Below are 18326 nucleotides of genomic sequence, written 5' to 3' on the forward strand. Positions count from 1 at the left end.
AATACAGTAAAACTTCATTACTTACACAGAAAATCTGGCAAAGCATGTATAGAGATGAGAACTAGTGATAAAGGCACCTACCATTTTGAATATAGGGTAGGAAATCAACCTCTTCTTAAATAAAAGGGAGCCTTAGTAGCACAGTACAAAACCAACACCACTTAGGTAACACTCATGTCAAAAACTACAGCCAGTTTCTTGTCCCCAGTTTAAATAAATCAGCAAGCAGAAAAGCACATTAGTAATCAATTTGGGCACTTTTGGGAGGGGAGCTTTAAGGGAGGAACTTGCATGGGGAAATGAGTGATTAAAAAAAATAAACCAAAAATAAAAACCCCCAACAATCCACCCACACAAGAGGAAGTAATTAAGGTTTTTTGTTCGTTAATGAAAACAGCTTGAAGTAGATCTAAATGAAAAGTAAACCAAAACATTTTGAAATTATATTTATAGTTTATTCTTTCTAAGCTGTTTTATTATTTATTTATTTAAGTTTATTTCTTTCTTTGCTATTATCTTTCCTATGTATAAAGCTTGTATTCTCAACAATAGAAATTTTCTGTCTATAGCTGCATATATGTTATGGTGAGCAAAGCTTTGTAGCCTGTAATACCAACAAAATGATTTGACTACAGCATCTCTCATATACTGCTGCAATGGGCTTGCTGGTGGGCTGGATTTCTGCTGATGGTTTTGTTTTATTTGGTTTTGATGTTAGTTTTCTAGTTGCTGTTGTTGGGTTTTTTCTTTTCTTTTTGTTTTTTCCCCCAAAAAGCTACCTAGTTCTTTCTGTTCTGTTATAGACATACATAGCTGCAATTATTTGTACCAGGTAACAGTGAATCATGTTTCAAGCTTCAGTTTTGTTTTCTGCTGTGACATGGACTTTTTAAAATGATTTCACAGTTTTATTTCTTTGTTTATAAGTTTATAGCTGTTGCAGTTTCCCTTTTCCTCTTCAATCCTTGTCTAAATAACTGGAATTTTGCAGTAGGTTTGGAGGGATGGGAAACACAGTAACTTCACCTCTCTTCTTAAGTGCCTTAATCTCAGATTTTAGAATTGTTTTCTCTACGTAGAAGTTTCTCATCTGACAGTTTTCCTATGCTGCATGATTTCAGAATAATCTGCTTAGCTAGACAAACTGTAAAGCTGAGATGGAATTAACACAGCATGTACTTGCATCCAAAATACAACCTGTACTGGACCTTGGCTTGCTAAAACACGTAGCCCCTACTAATTGCAATTATATTTTTATTGCTGCTGTAATCTTTATACTATTAAGGTAGAACTAGCTTACATGTAGTTGTGGCATTATTTAGCCATGTAGGTATCTTTTAGGGAAACTGAGGGTTGATTCACTGTTTTTCCTGCAAGCTGTGCATAAAAAAGAAATAGCTTTTTCTTCATGAAACTTCTTTGCCTTTGGCTTTTCCTTCCCAGACTTCTTCCTGTGGCATTTCAGAGAAGCTATGAGCTTCAGCTTTAATAGTGCCTGTCAGGGGGCATTTGTGAGGCTTATAGAGAGGAGACAAGGCCAGGCTCCCAGCCCAGCCAGGCCCATTAGCACCCATTCTGTGTGCCTCTCTTAGCATTTTCCCCCTTCAGATATCTGGCCTCGGGCTGTTATTTTTCCAGGAGCAAGAGAAGAAGTTGCCCTGTCACTGGTCAGCTGTTGGATAGCAGTCTGTGTATCTCAGGTGCATTCACTTTGCTGCAGGGTGGGAGAGCATGCCCACAGCACGGTCCTGCCTGGCCTGCCAGGAGCCCAGGATGTGACCCAGAGCTCTGTAAAGCTACACTCTATTGCCTGGGCTCACTGGGTGTCACAGCTCCAACACAAATTGGATTAAAGGATGCACATAGGAAAGCTTCTCCTTAATGATCATGTCTGTTCAATGCTCATAAATTAGAATACAGGTGACACTCTTCCCCAGTTACACATAACAAGTGACATGCAAATATTGAGGCTTTTAATTTTTCATAAATGATTTGAATAAACTCCAGATTTTTGAAAGGCACAGATCTTTTTTTGCAAGTAATTTTCTGTCAAAATCAAAGCAGAGTTATGAATCTCAACCTTTGCTTCTCTTTGTGCATGTATATAAAATTTACACCTACACCCATCATACCCATTAGTGACTTAAGATGAGCAGTAGGTAGCTTATGCATATGGGCAGTTCATGTTGTTTCCTTTCTGTTGTCACTGTCAAAAAAGTTTTGCAAAGAGGATGAATCAGGTGAGCTTTTGTAACAAACCTTAAGGTCATAGCACAACATGAGCTTTTGTTATCCAAAGATGCTGAAATAACCTTTCTATATATAGGAAATAGCAGACAATGTAAATAAGTGAAAGGAAAGCATAAACTCCACTTAGTTAGCATTTACTCTGTTGTCCCTTCAAAACTTAGATTTAAATTTGTGAGTCTGTGGGAGGTGTAAGCTCACTTCATTTGAATGATTTTAAATTCCAGTTTGTTTTCGTAATGCTGTAAACACAATAATTCTTTATTGCTCTGTTCTGCTTTTCAAGGGCCATGTCCAGCTTTGTAAAGCAGAATAACTGCACTGGAACATAAATTATCTTCTCAGAACACAAGTGAGTTCCTCAGGAAACGAGGTAGGGATAGGAGATGGGCTTAGGACTTGCAAGAGCAGCATAATTTTTTCCAGTTCTCTTGCTTGCAGCTTGATTTCAGGTTGATCTTTGTCTCCACCACCCTCTTTGTACACAAGCAAGAGCTTGGAGAAGGCTCCATCTCTATAGCTAGAACAAGCAGTTGCCATTGGCATTGCCTAGTACCAAGGCAATGGCAACAGTCTGGTGTGCCCTACCCTATGATATGGGTTTTAAACCATTACAAAAGGCATTATAGCCACATCTTCTATCTTCCTAGTTAGGGATTAAGCTAGATTCTGTTGTATAAAATGTTGCCAATAAGCTTGTGCATGTAAATGACCTAGCATATTGCAGCCTTTTACTGCTTGTGATGCTGTGAAAACAAATATTCTTATATTTTTGGAACCTGGTTTAAACATTAGTGTGAGTGGGAGCCTGGCACTGCTACTTTGTACACTTTATCTTTAAACAGGCATAACTAACAAATTGATAAGAAAATGGCTTCAACCTGGACTGTAGACAGGTTTCTACTTGCAGCTAGCCTATAGCAACAGGGAGTGTTCAGGTGGCTGCTCTCATTCAAGCTGTGATTTCCCTGTGTGCCCCCCCTGAGCCCAGACTTGCTTCTTTAATAACATCCAGCTGTTGCCTTTAACAGCACACAGGGTGATAAGAAGGGTGCATTGGATCCAGGTATTGCAACAAATTGGGGTTATTATCCCACTTGCAGTATTTCTCTGCAGGAACAGGAAGCCCAATACTTGGGAAACACAGGCTCTGACTAGGAGGGATTTTCTTACCTTCCTTCAGTGCTGGAGGAGGGTGGAGGGGCTGGTACAGTTTGCTTCCTTTGCTGCTTTACAACTCCCAAGGGGTGTTCTAGGGTTGGTTCTTCCCCAGCTCCAGTGGTGCTTCCCCAGCTCCCGTGGCAGGACTAAGCCCCGAATCATCAGAGTGTGGCTTTAATAAACAGGCGACACTGCACCCAGGTAACCTTTGAACCTGCCTTGCAACAGGTCCAAAGGTAAAAAAAAAAAATTATTCCTGATCAAATATAAAGAGCGAGCAATTTTGGCTGGTTAAAAATGTTAAACATACAAGTCTTGCACAAGAGCGTTAGAAGAGAGCAGTGCATTGTGAAAACTAAACCCAGCCCTGTGAAAGCTGCAGCCCTGGGTTTTTCATAGAGCTCTCATTTACTCCAGGTGTGCAGAGGCACTGAATAAGTCTTGCTTCACTGAGAAAAGGAGCCTCTTAGATTGCACTTTGAGCAAGCAAACATATTCCAGTATTTTTCACCAGATACTTTGTGTAGACTCCTGTCCTTAACATGTCCAGCCTTTGAGGCACGGGTTTCCCTTGCAGCTCCAGGGGTCTGTGAAGTAGGCACTCCTTTAGGGTCAGGGCTCCCAGCCCCTTTGGGATGTACAGGGTGCTGGAAATCTCACCATTGTGCACCTTCCCTTTTGACACTGTGCAAAGGTTAGTGCACTTGCTCAACTGCCAAGTAGACCAAGCCTGTTTTGTGAGAGATTTTTCATGTTGATTTAAACAACTGTGGTTTTGGTTTGGGTTTTTTTGCCTTCCTCTATATCTGAAATGGGAATAAGCACCTGTGCTTAATGCTGTGTGAGAAAGACAGCTTGTTGTGAGGTGAGGTATGAAAGCTGGGCTAGCAGCTGGAGCTTCCTAGCTTTGCTTCCAAAGGCTGTGGGTATGATCTGTGGAAGACATTTTCTGCGCATGATCCAAGAGATAGAGCTAAATAGCAAAGTCCTTTCAGCACTCACTTATTAGAGAGCATCCAAAGGAGGGTAACAAAGATGGTGAAGGGCCTTGAGGGGAAGCCATATGAGGAGCTGCCGAGGGCTCTTGGTTTGTTCAGCCTGGAGGAGACAGGGGAACAGCTTCCTCGTGACTGGGAGAGGACAGGCAGGCAGTTCTTCTGTTTGGTGACCAGTGACAGGACCCAAGGGAATGGAAGCTGTGTCAGGAGAGGTTTAGTTTAGATATTAGAAAAAGATTCTTCACCCAGGTGGTGTTTGGGCACTGGAACAGGCTCCCCAGGGAAGTGGTCACAGCACCAGTCCTCACAGAGCTCAAAGAGTATTTGGACAATGCTCCTAGGCACAGGGGGTGATCCTTGGGAATGGTTCTGTTCAGGGTAAGGAGTTGGACTCGATGATCCTCGTGGATCCCTTCTAACTCAGAATATTCTGTGATTCTGTGACTGGTCAAGATAATAAGGCTTTTGTTGATCTGGGTCTGGTTTGTCTGAAGAATAAACTAATACTAACACTTCTCACTTAAGACCTTAGGTATTCTTAATTGGTGTAAGGGAACCTGGCTGTATCAGTGGGTATGAATAGAAGTGAAAGTACCTGTGCCAACACAGCATCCTAGACCTTGTGGTTCAAACTTCCTCTTAGGTTTTAGAAAATGTCAGTTTAAGGAGGATGAAAGAAAATTCATAGGGGGGTTTTCCATACTTGGTGCAAGGAGGTGACACCAATGTTGAAGTCTCTTGGCTTGTGTCTGTGGTGCATCTTGCATGTGGGAAACAATGCAGTTGATTCAAGGTTTTTACAAGGTATGCAACAGATACTAATAATTAGTAGTTGGGCAGGTCCCCGTTCAGCCTAAGTGGATATTGCATCATCATCTCAAAAGATCTGGAGTGACTGACACCATCTGTGTTTTTGGCTCCTAGATGTGTTTTATAAACCAGTGGGGGTGGGGAGGAAGGCGAGGAAGCGTAGCAGAGTCACTTGACAAGGAAACAAAGCCAATTACCTGAGCCATCTGTGTGTATAAAGCTGTAACTGCTTTTCCTTCTCCACCCTTTCTCTCTGGTACATAAAGTACATGGCACTTTACCTCATTTGAACAGCAAATTTGTCCAAGTTGTGGTGTTTTGTCACCTTTCACCTATACAGTTTATTCCTAATGAATTAAAACTATTGATTAATTCAATGTTAAAAACTGTGATCTGAGCCACTTGGAACAGTGAGTGGGTCGTCCTTGAGTCTGGCACAGGAGGCTCTTGGTCAGATGTCCTGCTGAACTGCTAATAGTGGGTAACCTTTTGTCAGCTTGTTTTGAAAGTAGGTGTGAGAAAACACACTCATAAGTCCTGGAAAACAATGGGCTATGTTCTGTACTGCAGGCTTGTCTCTGCACATCATCTGTGCTCCTTGTGGTTTCCAAATGAGTGATGCTGTAGTTTGTGATCTCAGTGACCAAAGCACACAACCAATGACATAAAATAACCTAAATCAGCTGTGCAAACATCACCTATGTCCCAGTTCTGAAAATGACGAGCTGAAGGCAGACCCACAAACACTGGGTGTTTTTTTCATAAGATTGGAAAAAAAATTCTAGTAATGAAAATAATAATTTTCCCCCTCAAGACTTAATTATTAAGAAAATGGATGACAAGTGCCATGATGACTTCTCTGTAGAATAGCAGGGGTTCCATGAGTTTTAACAGGCTAGTCATTTTTGAAGTCTGAGCAGTTATGGCTCAATATTTATTCAAACTATTACTTTTTGACAGAAGTGTCTGCATGCATGGGGTTTTCAAGATGGTGACAATTTGATTTTTCCTTTGCTATTTGTTATAGGTGACAGAAAGCTCAATAGTTTCCCTTCTTTGTTTAAATCCACTTTCTGTGCTGATCTAAAGTATCACTGGTTCAGATTAACACATCTTTCAAATGTAATCATTTGCCCCTTGTGCAATTCACTTGACTCTTGAATAATGAAGAAAGAGACCAAAAGGGAGCAAAAGAAATTAAAAAGAGTGTGTCTTCCAGCCTTTTTCGAGCTCCATTACTGAATGCAGGATTCAGAGGTGTATTTTAGATACCTACCAATGAGCATACAAATGTAGGATATCCCTGAATGCTGCTTAAAAGTTATTCGTACTGTGGTTGTGCAACCAGTCTGAGCCATGAAAGAGTGGAGCTAAAGGTCATTACTACACAAGCTGGAGTTTAATCACTTCTAGGTACCATATAAAAAGCCCTTTTTTTTATTGGTCTTGTGAAATCTACTCAAATGCAATAGGTTGTTGAATTATAAACACAAAATAAACTCTAACCCTTCAGCCTAAATAGTCGCCCTTACATAGTAAAATTTGGGGCCAGGATATTATAAATAATTTTTTACTGTGTTAAAACATTTGTGTGAAAGGCATAGCTGTGTCATTGAACTCTTTTAACAATTAAGGAGGCTGCACGTGTATTTGCAGTTACTCCCTAGTGCCCAAGAACAGCTGCACACTACTTTTGTTGCAGGATGTGGCTGCTGCATAAAATAGAAGAATCTGAGTGAATTTGCTGCTTCCATGTTACCATTGACAATCTTGCATTCACCTCTCTTCATGCAAAGTTGAGTGGTGTGTGTGCCTGTGTCTATGGTTTTAAAAACAGACCAAACAGAATGCTGAGATAACTGTAGGTGTTAAATACATACAAGTATGAACTGGTACTCTCTACCTTGCATGGGAAAAAAGCATCTGATTTCTATCTTGACCTACTGACTCTAAGCATAACAACTGACATAATTCTACTGATTTGACTGGAAACTTTTTAATATGTTATAGAGTGTATTTACATTGGTATATTTGGGATAAGAATTTGTCCTCAAAAGATTAATTTTTCTGAGCTCTGATACAAAAGAAATATTTGGCATTGATCTCTTCTGTTTAATCTGATAAGATGCATAGATGATCCAAAAACTGAAGCTGCTGATTCATTTGCTCAGTAGTTTTCCAAATCCAGTTCTCTTGTTCCACTTACACATTTACTTGTACATTTTGCTGTACTGCCAGGATAAAATGTGGACAGCATAAGCAGACATGAAAGTTTATGAACAGAGACTTTGACTATTGACCATTCAAACTGGAAGTAGGAAGATGGAGCAAATCTCTCCCAGTGACTTTAGACTTTGGATTTTCATACTAATAAAAGGAAAAAGCTGATGTTCAAAGTGAGCAATATCTGACGTGTAATATTTCGATGAGGAAAGTTTAAAGACCACTTGGATTGCTTCTAAGTGTTATCAGTGCCGTAATTTCATTAGGTGGCTAAATTCTTGTTGAAACAACTAAATTCCAATTTTTGTTTTCAAGATAACAAGCTTTTGATGTTGCAGTGGTAAATAAAATGGTTTGCTAAGATGTCTGTTACAGTCCTCTATGTGTTGTGTCTTGGACCTCATCTGTCCACCTGTGCTTAACAGAAAGGATAAGCCTTGGAGTTTAGCACTTTTTCTGATATTCTGAGGAGCCTTGAGCTCCATCTCTTATTTAGAAACTGTCTAATACAGGGACTCTTTTTTTCCTTTTAGGCTGAGATAATGCCATTGATGTTGGTTACCAATAATTATAAACCAATAGAGGTTCAGCCTTTAAAAATGGCAGATCTTCAACTTACAGACTGTTATAGAAACAATGCAGAATGTCTGTAATTTCTGAAATCTATTCCCTTGACCTGTGCTTCAGCTCAAGCTTTCACTGAGTCAGTTTTGCCCCAGCTAGAGACCAGGTTAAATATAAGAAGTTCAAGACATTGTGAGATTAGGTGTTCCAATGCTTTCATGGTTTTATTCTCTGGTTTTCATTAGATACATAGATTTAAAGGACCAATAAATTATGCTGTTGGATTGGTACTGCCATGGTCTTTAATTTCCATATGTATCTCTTTAGAAATCTGTGTAAACAGACCACTGGAGCTAAATTTTAGAAGGTTTTTGAGATCACTGTCATGCAAGATCATAAAGAGAAGCATTGCTTTGAACTGAGAATTTAGATTTTAATTAAGTCTCTCTTGTTGAAGTTGCTTATATAATGATTAAAGCACTTGTATTTTGGCACCTAAACATGGGTTCAGAAATGGAGAGACTGTGAGGTAGTTTCAATAGCCCATGTGGGTTTTCAGGGTTGTACAGATAAAGAATTTTCAAATTCAATTTTGTTCCATGTGAAGCTACTGACTTTGAAAAAGCTAATTGCTTGACTAAAAACCCATAGTTGTATATTGCAGTTCAGGGGAATACATTGAGGAAAAAAAGTAGTGCTATTCAAATTCAGGCAATCAGTACTTCCTGTGGCTAAACTGTAACCCCTGGGTCATGTTTAGTAAGGGTTTGGAGCAAGGTGAGTACATGACTTTGCATACCTGATTAAGTACAGTGTGATTCAGAATCAGTGTGTGATATATGGGGTTGTAAATGCTCCAATGCCCTTCAAAAGCATTTCCTCTGCAGTCACTGCAATAGATTTGCAAAAGAGATGGATCTGATGCTTTTAATTGAGCTACAGCAGATATGATTGTCAAAAGGTACTGTAGGAAGTCATGACAAATCACTAATCAGATGTGTCATGGTGAGCACTTAAGTACAGACACTTCTGTTGAATTTCTATTGTGTTCAGTGTGACTTCTTATGTGTTTTAAAACTAGCATGTTTCCCAGATTTGGACAGAAAGGATCTGCAATAAATATGTAACAAGAACAGGGATTTCTCTTGGATTAGGATGGCAGCAGAAGTGTTTGCTTTTCTGTCCAGGAAGAGAATTTCTACCTGTGCTGTATAATAGAGAATGTTACTTCTGGTTTAAATAGAGAGAGATGAACACCACTACCACTGAGGCAATCTTGCACTTCACTGTGGTATTTGCCTCATCCTCAATTACTCTTTTACTGTATCAAATATACCCAGTTGTTTTCCTTCCAGCTGAAGTGTGATAAACAATATATGATAACCTGTAAAATCTGAGCTGCCCTGGGTTGCAATATATATTGAGTCCAAATTCAGGATGCCATTGAAACAATTAAACCAAAATGCTCTGATTAATTATTATTTAATTAATATCTGGTGACACATAAAGAAGTCAGAGCCAGCAGAATATAAAATGAAATAAGAGGAAAGTATAGAGTCTGAGGTATGGCTGTACTGCCACTTGCTGACAGCACATCTCACTGTGCCCTTCAGTGCCACTCCTGCCTGTCAGTGCTGCAATAGCTCTTGCTCTGGTGAACCTTGCCAATGCTTTGGTTAATGTGCCAGACACCTCTGAGCTTGTTTGGGCATCTCAGGCACCTTGGAATGCTTCCTACCCACATGGCAGTGAGAAGCTGGGCTCAGCTCTCCAGATTGCTGTCAGCAGCCAGTCGTCCTTAGGTAACTTTAGCCCAGCTTTTGTTTAGGCTGATTGTGTTTGCAATGCCAGGGAGTCTTCTGATGCCTTCACCTGTCAGGTTCAGCAGGAGAATGTTTCATCCCTTTTCGACCAGGTTGCTCGAAGCCTGAAGTGGAGTTTCTGTTTCTGTGGTTTTCTTGCTTCGCCCTCCAAGTCCTGGGATTCTGGGGCTCGGGTATTTGAGAACAGCTTGGACCAATGTCTCTCCAGTTTCAGTGGGAAATGGGAGAATGCTGGCATGGGAGAAGGCTTTGTCTAATTTTTGACTCAGACTTGTACCTGTCTTTTTTGGTGAAACCCAGTTTGACTGCTACTTTCCCACAGATGCTGTGTTCTGTTTCCAGGCTTTTCTAGAGGAGTGCTTTGGAGTAAGACTATTGCTCTGAGGAGCCAGGAGGATTTTGTCAGGGGCTCTGTACCCTCTGGCATTGTTTCCTCTGTGTCTCAGCTCAAAGGTTACTGCAGTGCATGCACCTCACTTTCTCCCTCGGTATAAAGTTCTGAAATTCTTGTGATGACCCCGTGCACCTACCTGCCAGTAGTTGCTAAAATGACATGAGACTTTGGACAACAAGCTGGGAAATAGGGCATGGGGAGGAAATTGAAAATTGCTGCCTCTCTGTAAGTCTTTTGTGTAAGTTAACATAGTGTTAACACAGTTTTCCTGTGGCTTCTCATCTGCTTGTGGTGAGAATTTCCTTTGATACAGATTGCTTTGTGCCTGTGCCAGATCTGGAAGCATAATTCCTTCTGCTGGGAAGCTGGTACTTGCTGTTAGGAAATGGGATGGAAGGGGGCTTGTTTGGTAATTATAACAAATGACAGAAGGGTAAGCATATAACAGCAAAACCAGGCAAGTAGTGCTCTTCAGCTGTACTGAACTTGAGTCAGCCTTTTTTGCAGTCAGCTCTATCATTTTCTCTGATGAGAAGCTGATTTCTGTTCAGGCTGTTTCCCACAAAATACTTTCTAGAAGACCTCAGACATATTTAGGAAGGAGTTTTATTTGGTCTTCAGCAGTTTCAGAAAGCTGAACCCTATTTTGCTGTGAGGATCTTTCAAACTTTAAAAAGCAAGAGAACAGTTTAAGCTGAACAGAATTGCATTTTTTTTTTTTCTGAAATGCTGAAGCACAATGTCTTCACTTAATTTCCAGCTGAGTTTGGGTGTTTTGCAATATGATTGGCTGCAGTTGATACCAGCCTTGAGAAATACTTTAACTAGTCAGAAGCAGACTGCATTTTCATCCCCAGTCTTGTACATCCTGGGGTGGTACTTCAGGCACTGGCTCAGGCTGCCTTGAGTACCTTTTAAGCCTGAGGCAGCACTGCCAGGATTAATCTCTGTACCATGGGATGTTTCTGTACTTGAGGCTGCTTGGAGCTCCTGAGTGTTTCCTCTTCTTTGGCACACAGCCTGCTCATTTCTCAGCCTTTCAAACACAACACCCACCATGGTATAGTTTGCCCCAAAACTGTGCTTTGAGCTTCTCTGGCAGTCTGCCCATAGCTTTAGATGAATTTGCTATGACTGCAGTCACAGCATTTTGACTCACTCTGTAGCAATCCAAAGAAGGCTCTTCCTGGTAGAGGTATGCAATGCAAATGCTGGAAAATATTCCTGCAATACCCCATATCTCTGTTTATAACTGGTAACCTCCAACTTCAAACCTTCCTTGAGGAAATGATGGCATTTAAGCTGGGCTCATGTCCTATAGCACATATGGAAATCTGTCTCTGTTAGCAGGAGCATGCAATAAATGCTGTAAATACTATAAATGTCAAATCATCATCACCAGTGAGAAATGGATCATTAATTATATGAGCTTTATGCAGCTGATTCTGAACAGCAGAGGAACACTTGAAGAGTGTTAAACTGTTCAGTCACTTTGTAAATACTAAAAACTGCTAGAATATAGTAAGCAGTATCTGCTCCATATGCTGTGCATACACCCCACAACAGAGACTTCTTCTGTGCTAACACCCTCTGTTGTCCTCTTCTGGCTGCTGACATCCCCATCTTACTCATGTTTCAGTCCATGGTGCGGAGTGCAGATCATTGCAAGACTTCCTCCTGAGGTGCTGTCACGTGCCACACTTCATTTCATACACCCACATATTGTTGTAAAACCTTTGGTGTAACTGATATAATTAATTATTCCATATTAGAGTAATACATCCCGAACCCATCTTGTTGACCAAATGTAAGGAAAGGGTCCCATATTCCCACAGAGCTGGAGCTTCTATAGGAGGTGCTTGACTTCAGCCTCCCAACACAGCTGGAGGACAACCCAAGGCTCTGGAGATTCTGACGAGTGCTGGAAATGATGAGTCTTTCTTTCCTTTTCTTTCCTTCTCTTCTATTCCATTCAAAATTGGTGCACTCTGGTGGTTTTCATTTTTTTAATTAAGTTTCTGCAAGAAGACACATTAGGAAACACTTCTGTAACACCCAGATGGATTTCATCTCATTTGCATTCTCATCTCCAAATTTTGCAATCTGTGTTTGTTTAAAAAAAAAAATTAATAAAAAAAAAGGAAAAAAACCACCCCAAAACTAAGGAGGTATATCCAGGCAGTAGAATTGATGGCTTCATTTAGCTCTGTGTAGTCACTAGGGTACTTAATATTCTGTAGTACTACTTCATCATTTGAAAAAAAAGCATCCATGCTGTTGCTGGGATCCTTCTTTTTATCTTCTGGGTTGAAGTGCTATTTGCTTTCTTCCAGTCTTGCAGTAATTCCATATGCTTTTCAAAAATTCATACCAGTATACATTGATTCATTATCTCACATATTTCCATGTATCAAATAGTTGTCATAGAATGTAAGAATGTAGAATTTTTATTTCTCCTATCTCCATCCCCTTTCTTTTTCTCATTTCCACCCCAAAAGTGCAAATGCACCAAGCAAGTGGTCACACAGTAGCTGTTAGTCAAGACTGGTAAATGGAACTAGATACTCTAAAGAGGATACTCCTCACAAATAAAACCATAAAAATCCCCTAGCATCTTCTAATGAGCTTACTATGAAAGATCAAAACACGCATTATGACACACGAGAGAGCAGAAGAGATCAACAATATCATTGAAGTCTTAACTCTGAGGCAACAGGGAGTTGTTAACTTCAGCTAAGCACCTTTGCCCAAGAAATGGATAAAGCAAGCAAATTTTTTTACATTTTTTTTTTCTTTAGGTTATTTTTGCCTTAAGTCACTTACCTCTTTCAGTAGAATATCAGTTGTTGTTTCTTTAATCTCCTTAGCACTCTTGTTAGCTTCCTGCTTTTTGCTATTCGATCTGCTTACTCAACCATCTTTTATACTGTGACAGCTACACCCTCACGTAATAACAACTTGTTTTTATGCAGTGCATTCACCTCAGTGATTTACCCAGCCTACTCAAAACCTTACAAACCTGAAAACACTGTTTTAATGGGATGCTGTCTACCCTCTAGTTGTCTAATCTATTAGTGGTATTTTTTCTGTGATTTTAAGATTACTTCCGTGTGGCTTCAAGGATCCATAGCAAATGGTATAGATTTACAATAGATCAATATGGTAAAGAATTTCAGTCTGAAATTGATTTTTCCCATTCAATTGAAATGATTCACAAAAGGACTTTCTCAATGAATCGACTTTGATAGGAGAATTTCCATACGCTTGTCAGACATCGAAACTTTTCTAATGGAAGTTCAGTGTCCAGACTTAACAGAGCTTAAAATTGAAGTAAATTACCTTTTCATCCAGAGCCCTTGTGATTGTTGTTCCTAGTCACCTTAAGACAATGCATTTAAGTGACTGCCAGTTACATGGACTTTTATCAGAGTTGGGGGGAAGTCCCTCTTGGTAACTCCCCAGTTTGCATGGCCAGAAGCTCGAGCAGTTGCCTCTTGGTGCAGAGATTGTTATTTTCTAAAAAAGTCTCTCAGAGTGGTCTTGCTGTTTGACACTCTTTCAATGAGACCCAGCTAAAGGTTGTCCAAGAGCAGCTAATGCAGCTGTTCCTGCTCACATCTGCCTCTCTGGGCTCCTCTCAGGTGGCAGGGAGGGATTAGCAGTTCTCTGTGCTGCCGCAGGGCTGGCGCAAAGAGCACCAAGAGTGGTTAGCTTTCATCTTGCAACATCTTTGTTTGCTCTGTTACTTTTTTTTCATTACTTACTGACCTTTTCTCAAGTCAAATGATTTTTTAATTTTTTTTTTTTTAATCAGAGGCTTGAGAGCAAAACTTGTCATCCCTGGATATAAATCTTGATACAGATATACATCATAGGGAAAAAAATGTATTTTTGCTGATTGCCTAATATTTACTTAGGTAACACATGATCCTGTGTAGTTAATTCTGTCTGCTGATTTGGATCACTGTCATCTGTTGCATCCTCTACCTCTCCTGCAAGCTCCTCAGTTTCAGTATTCCCTTTCAGTATGAATGTCAGGCCAAAAACATAGAAATTTTTTGTTTGATCTAGGTATTCTAGTATTGTAAAGATCAGCCATGTTTTGGAAGAGGAATTTAGACAAATATATGTTAGTTAAATAATTGGGAAAAACACATACCTGTAGCTTTTTCTGGAGCTTAACAAGTGCTGTGTGAAAATCCTTCTGAAGCTATCATGGTAAGGAATGCATTACATAGTACTATAAAATATGCAAACACCTGAAATCTGTGGGAGGCCAATAAATCCAAATTGACATACAAGAAGAAAATAAGTCAGTAGCAATTGGAATTATTGAAGATGATTAAACAATTCAGAGTTTCTCTACAGAACAGCTTTTTCCTTTTTATTTTCTGGCACAAAATAAAAGGCGATCTTCTTGTGACTATCTTTAGAGCACTTTTTTTTGGTCTTCTGACTGAAACATCCCAGTGTGTTGGCATGGTCAGACAGTAAGGCTGGACAATGTCTTTCTCTGACACTTCTGTCAAAATTGTGTCCCCTCTGCAATGAGTAGGACAAGCACTTTATAAACATTCTCTGACAGGACCTCCAGTTAGCTGGAACCTCACCTGAGGCGCATATTTGGGTTTTAACAGTAAATAAATGCTTCCTAGTTAGTTATGGCTAACATACAAGTGTGAACACTTGGTCAAAAACAGTCTGGTTTTAAGGTTTTATGTGGTTCCCAAAGACAGCAGTGTTTCCAAATCTCTGTGGACTCTGTTCTTACTGTTGGTTGTTTAGAGGATGATTATGTTTCTTAGCAGCTCTTGCAGAAAGCCTGTGCAGCTTTGCAAAGAGGAAATGTTCCTCTTGTGCAGCCTACCCATCCCCAGTGGGATCAGCAACACTGAGGAAATATCTGTTATGTCTCTGAAATTCCTGAGTGCTGTGATTCCTTCAGAGACAGGCCATGTATCCAGACAGAAGCTGAAACTGCATTGTTGGCCTTCACACAAGCCAAGAGCCCAGGTCTGGCTGGCTGGGAGGGGGTGAGGGTCAGGCACAGGGGAGGGTAAGGACTGCCACCCTCTGAGGCACAGTGACACCTAGCTCAAGTGTGGGGGAAAAAATGTTGATGTAAGCTTCCTCCCAGGTTATTAACCTTTGAGTTTTATTTTATGTTAGCTATGGATAGTTGTGATTTGTTACTGTGTGTCACCAGGTACATAATAAATTGTGTATCAGAAGCCTGGAATTTATTGTATTGATTTTCTGTATATATGGATTTTCTCTTTCCAATACAGATAAAATAAATGCAAAATTTGCAAGTTTTCTCAATTCACAACTCATTCTCAGAAGTATCAGATCTATCTACCTATTTTTCCTTGATTAATATTCTATTAGTCCAGTAACAGTCCCCTCTACTGGAATGAGTGCCAATTTGATATGTCCCTCTGCCATGACCTGCTCATGACATCCTTTACATGTCAGATTTTCTCAGTTTGTAAAGAGAAGATTAAATCTTCCAGATGAATCAGTTATTGGTCTTAGAGTACTTTGAAGTATTCACTATAAGGTGCTAGCACAGAAGTGTTGGGCATGGAGACAGTAAGAAGTGCTCAGAATGTTCTTATCAGCATTGATTAATCACCATGTAATTTTATAGTGCTGGGCAAACATTTTACAGTGATAAGATGTCTGTTTTAGCATTAGACCTTTGCTTTAGCATTAGGCCTCAGCTTTAGTGTTCTCCAAGCTGTAGGATCTATGTACCCCACTTCCTATCATGCCTTACTGCATCATTTGCACTCTGCAGAATGTGCTTATGGAAAAGCAGAATGAAATTTAAACCTTCAAGATCTTCTCAAAACACATTTCAGGGCCATGTTACTGACAAGTCTGTGCTACCTATTGTATATTGTCTTTTTATGATGAAGTTAATTTAATATACATCCTGATTGTGTCTGAGGTGTGTTGATGTGCTTGCTCTCAGAAGAAAAATGCTGATGTTATTTTTCTGTTAGGAGCAGGTGAGTGCAAGCAGAAGAGCAACAGGGTAGGATCCCTTCCAGTGGATGCTTTGTATCACAGTGTGTAAAATCTCAGAGAAAGGTGGTCTGTGAGAGGAGGGTATTAATGTGGATGAGATCACATGCAGAGAAAATTTAGCAGGGGAGGAGGCACAGGCTGCCAGAAAGCAATCTGGGAAGGCTGGAGACTGGTTGCACTCCAGAGCAGCAGTTTGCATTGCAGGTGGGCTTCATACCATGGAATCTCACAATATTTCTCTTAGAACCTTATACATAATAGGTTCTAATATGCCTATTAAATTCTAATACCTATTAGAACCAGAGCATATCTAAGATAATTTTTAAAGAGGTATGTTCTAGGTTTTCCCTGTAACAACAAAGTTAAAAAAAATATATTGGAAAGTAGGGCTGGTCTCTGCTTCTCAGTGCAATGTGGCTTCATATAGAGCTCAGGACACCTTTCTTAGCCTTGTGTGCCTGACTGCGAGGCTGCAAGAATTACTATTTATTTCTCAGAAGCCACTGAACTTGACCTTTGAAGGGCTGCAGTGATATGCTACATGAAAGGACCATGGGGTCCAATCCATCAGTAGCTATTTTTTTCCTCTGCACCTGTGAGCTGCCCTTTGGATGGGAATAACTTGAAAAGACTTGATCTTCAGAGAGGTGAGAGGTTCACTCCTAATACAGACCATGTACATCTATGATGTGTTTTGCAGGTAGTGAGTCATGATACTGTTCTGAGGTAGGGTTTTTCCTTGTCCCTGACTTGGACATTTAAACAAAATCTCATGGGTTTAGAGAATAAAGAGATAAAGATGGTATTTAAATGAGGATTAAGACTGGGGAGTTTCTATACATGGCATCTGGATCTGGGGCATTGCCTGTGTTTATATTGTGTAATGTATTGCCAATTCTGGCAGCACATGCACTGTTAACCTCAGTGTGTGTATCTCAGAGCTGAGATCCCCCTACAGAAAGGCTTTTCAAGGAGGGATGTGCTTCCCCCTAGCAGGGGCTGCACAAGGTGGGCATGTCAGGTCAGACCCAGCCTGGCATCTGTGCAGCAGGATCGTGTGCATGTCCCCCAGCAAACACCTACTGAGGTTTAATTCTAAAGTTTGTATTTGAAATTGTGAGATCCTAGCACAGGACATGAGGCATTAATGACTGACCATAATTAATTCTGACTTGACAGTCTTGGTACTTCCTCCTTCTTCACTATTGAGCATGGGGCGGCAGGACAGGAATCACAGTGCCAACAGCACTGCTTGTTTGGGAATACTAAGGATAGATTGTCCACAATAGAAGGTACTAGCTTGCATTGTGGCATTCTTGCTCATTTTGTGTAAGATTTGACTCATTCTTTCATTGGCAGTTTTTATTGGACCTCTTCTGAATTGTTATTTGCATCTGCAGCGACTGTCAAATAAAGGCCACCCAGGTTAATGCTGTTTACCATTTGCAAGTGAGAAGTGAACCTCTATGTAATGAAGAAAATATTGTGTAAAGTGTGTCACTGTACTGGCAACATTGTGCTGCAACCTGTGTTGTTATCATCATGAAGCCTGTGTGTGTTCATTTCTCTCCTACTTCTTGTCATGACCTCTGTGACCTTGTGCTTCAGCATTGCAGTGCCAAACTGTGGGAAGGAAAGCATGCAGAAATTCATGTCTCATTAGAGTTCATCCAAATGGAAGGAAGAACTGGGACAAAGCCCAACTGGAATCTTTGTGGAGACAAATGTTGGGTTCTAAACAGATTATCTGCATCCTCCCTAAATAATCTTCCTGTCCCTATGTTTCCATGGGGAGACTTGTGTTTGGCTTTCAGATGCAGAGATCAACGCAAGCATCTTCATGCCCTGACTAGAAAAGACTGGATTTTACTCCATCTGAAATGATGAAGTCAATCCAACTTCATCTTGTGCTAAAATCTTTAGCAATCATTGCATTTTCTGATGCATTTTCTGATAACCCATATGCTAGGTTGGGAAAAAAGAAGGTGGATATTTTTTTATGCAAACTATTTAGGATGGACAACATTTGCTTTCTTATGGAGCAGTACTTCTTGAGCTGAAACCTGTTCATGT

The sequence above is a fragment of the Agelaius phoeniceus genome, chromosome 9 (genome assembly GCF_051311805.1).
Source record: "Agelaius phoeniceus isolate bAgePho1 chromosome 9, bAgePho1.hap1, whole genome shotgun sequence".
NCBI lineage: Eukaryota > Metazoa > Chordata > Aves > Passeriformes > Icteridae > Agelaius > Agelaius phoeniceus.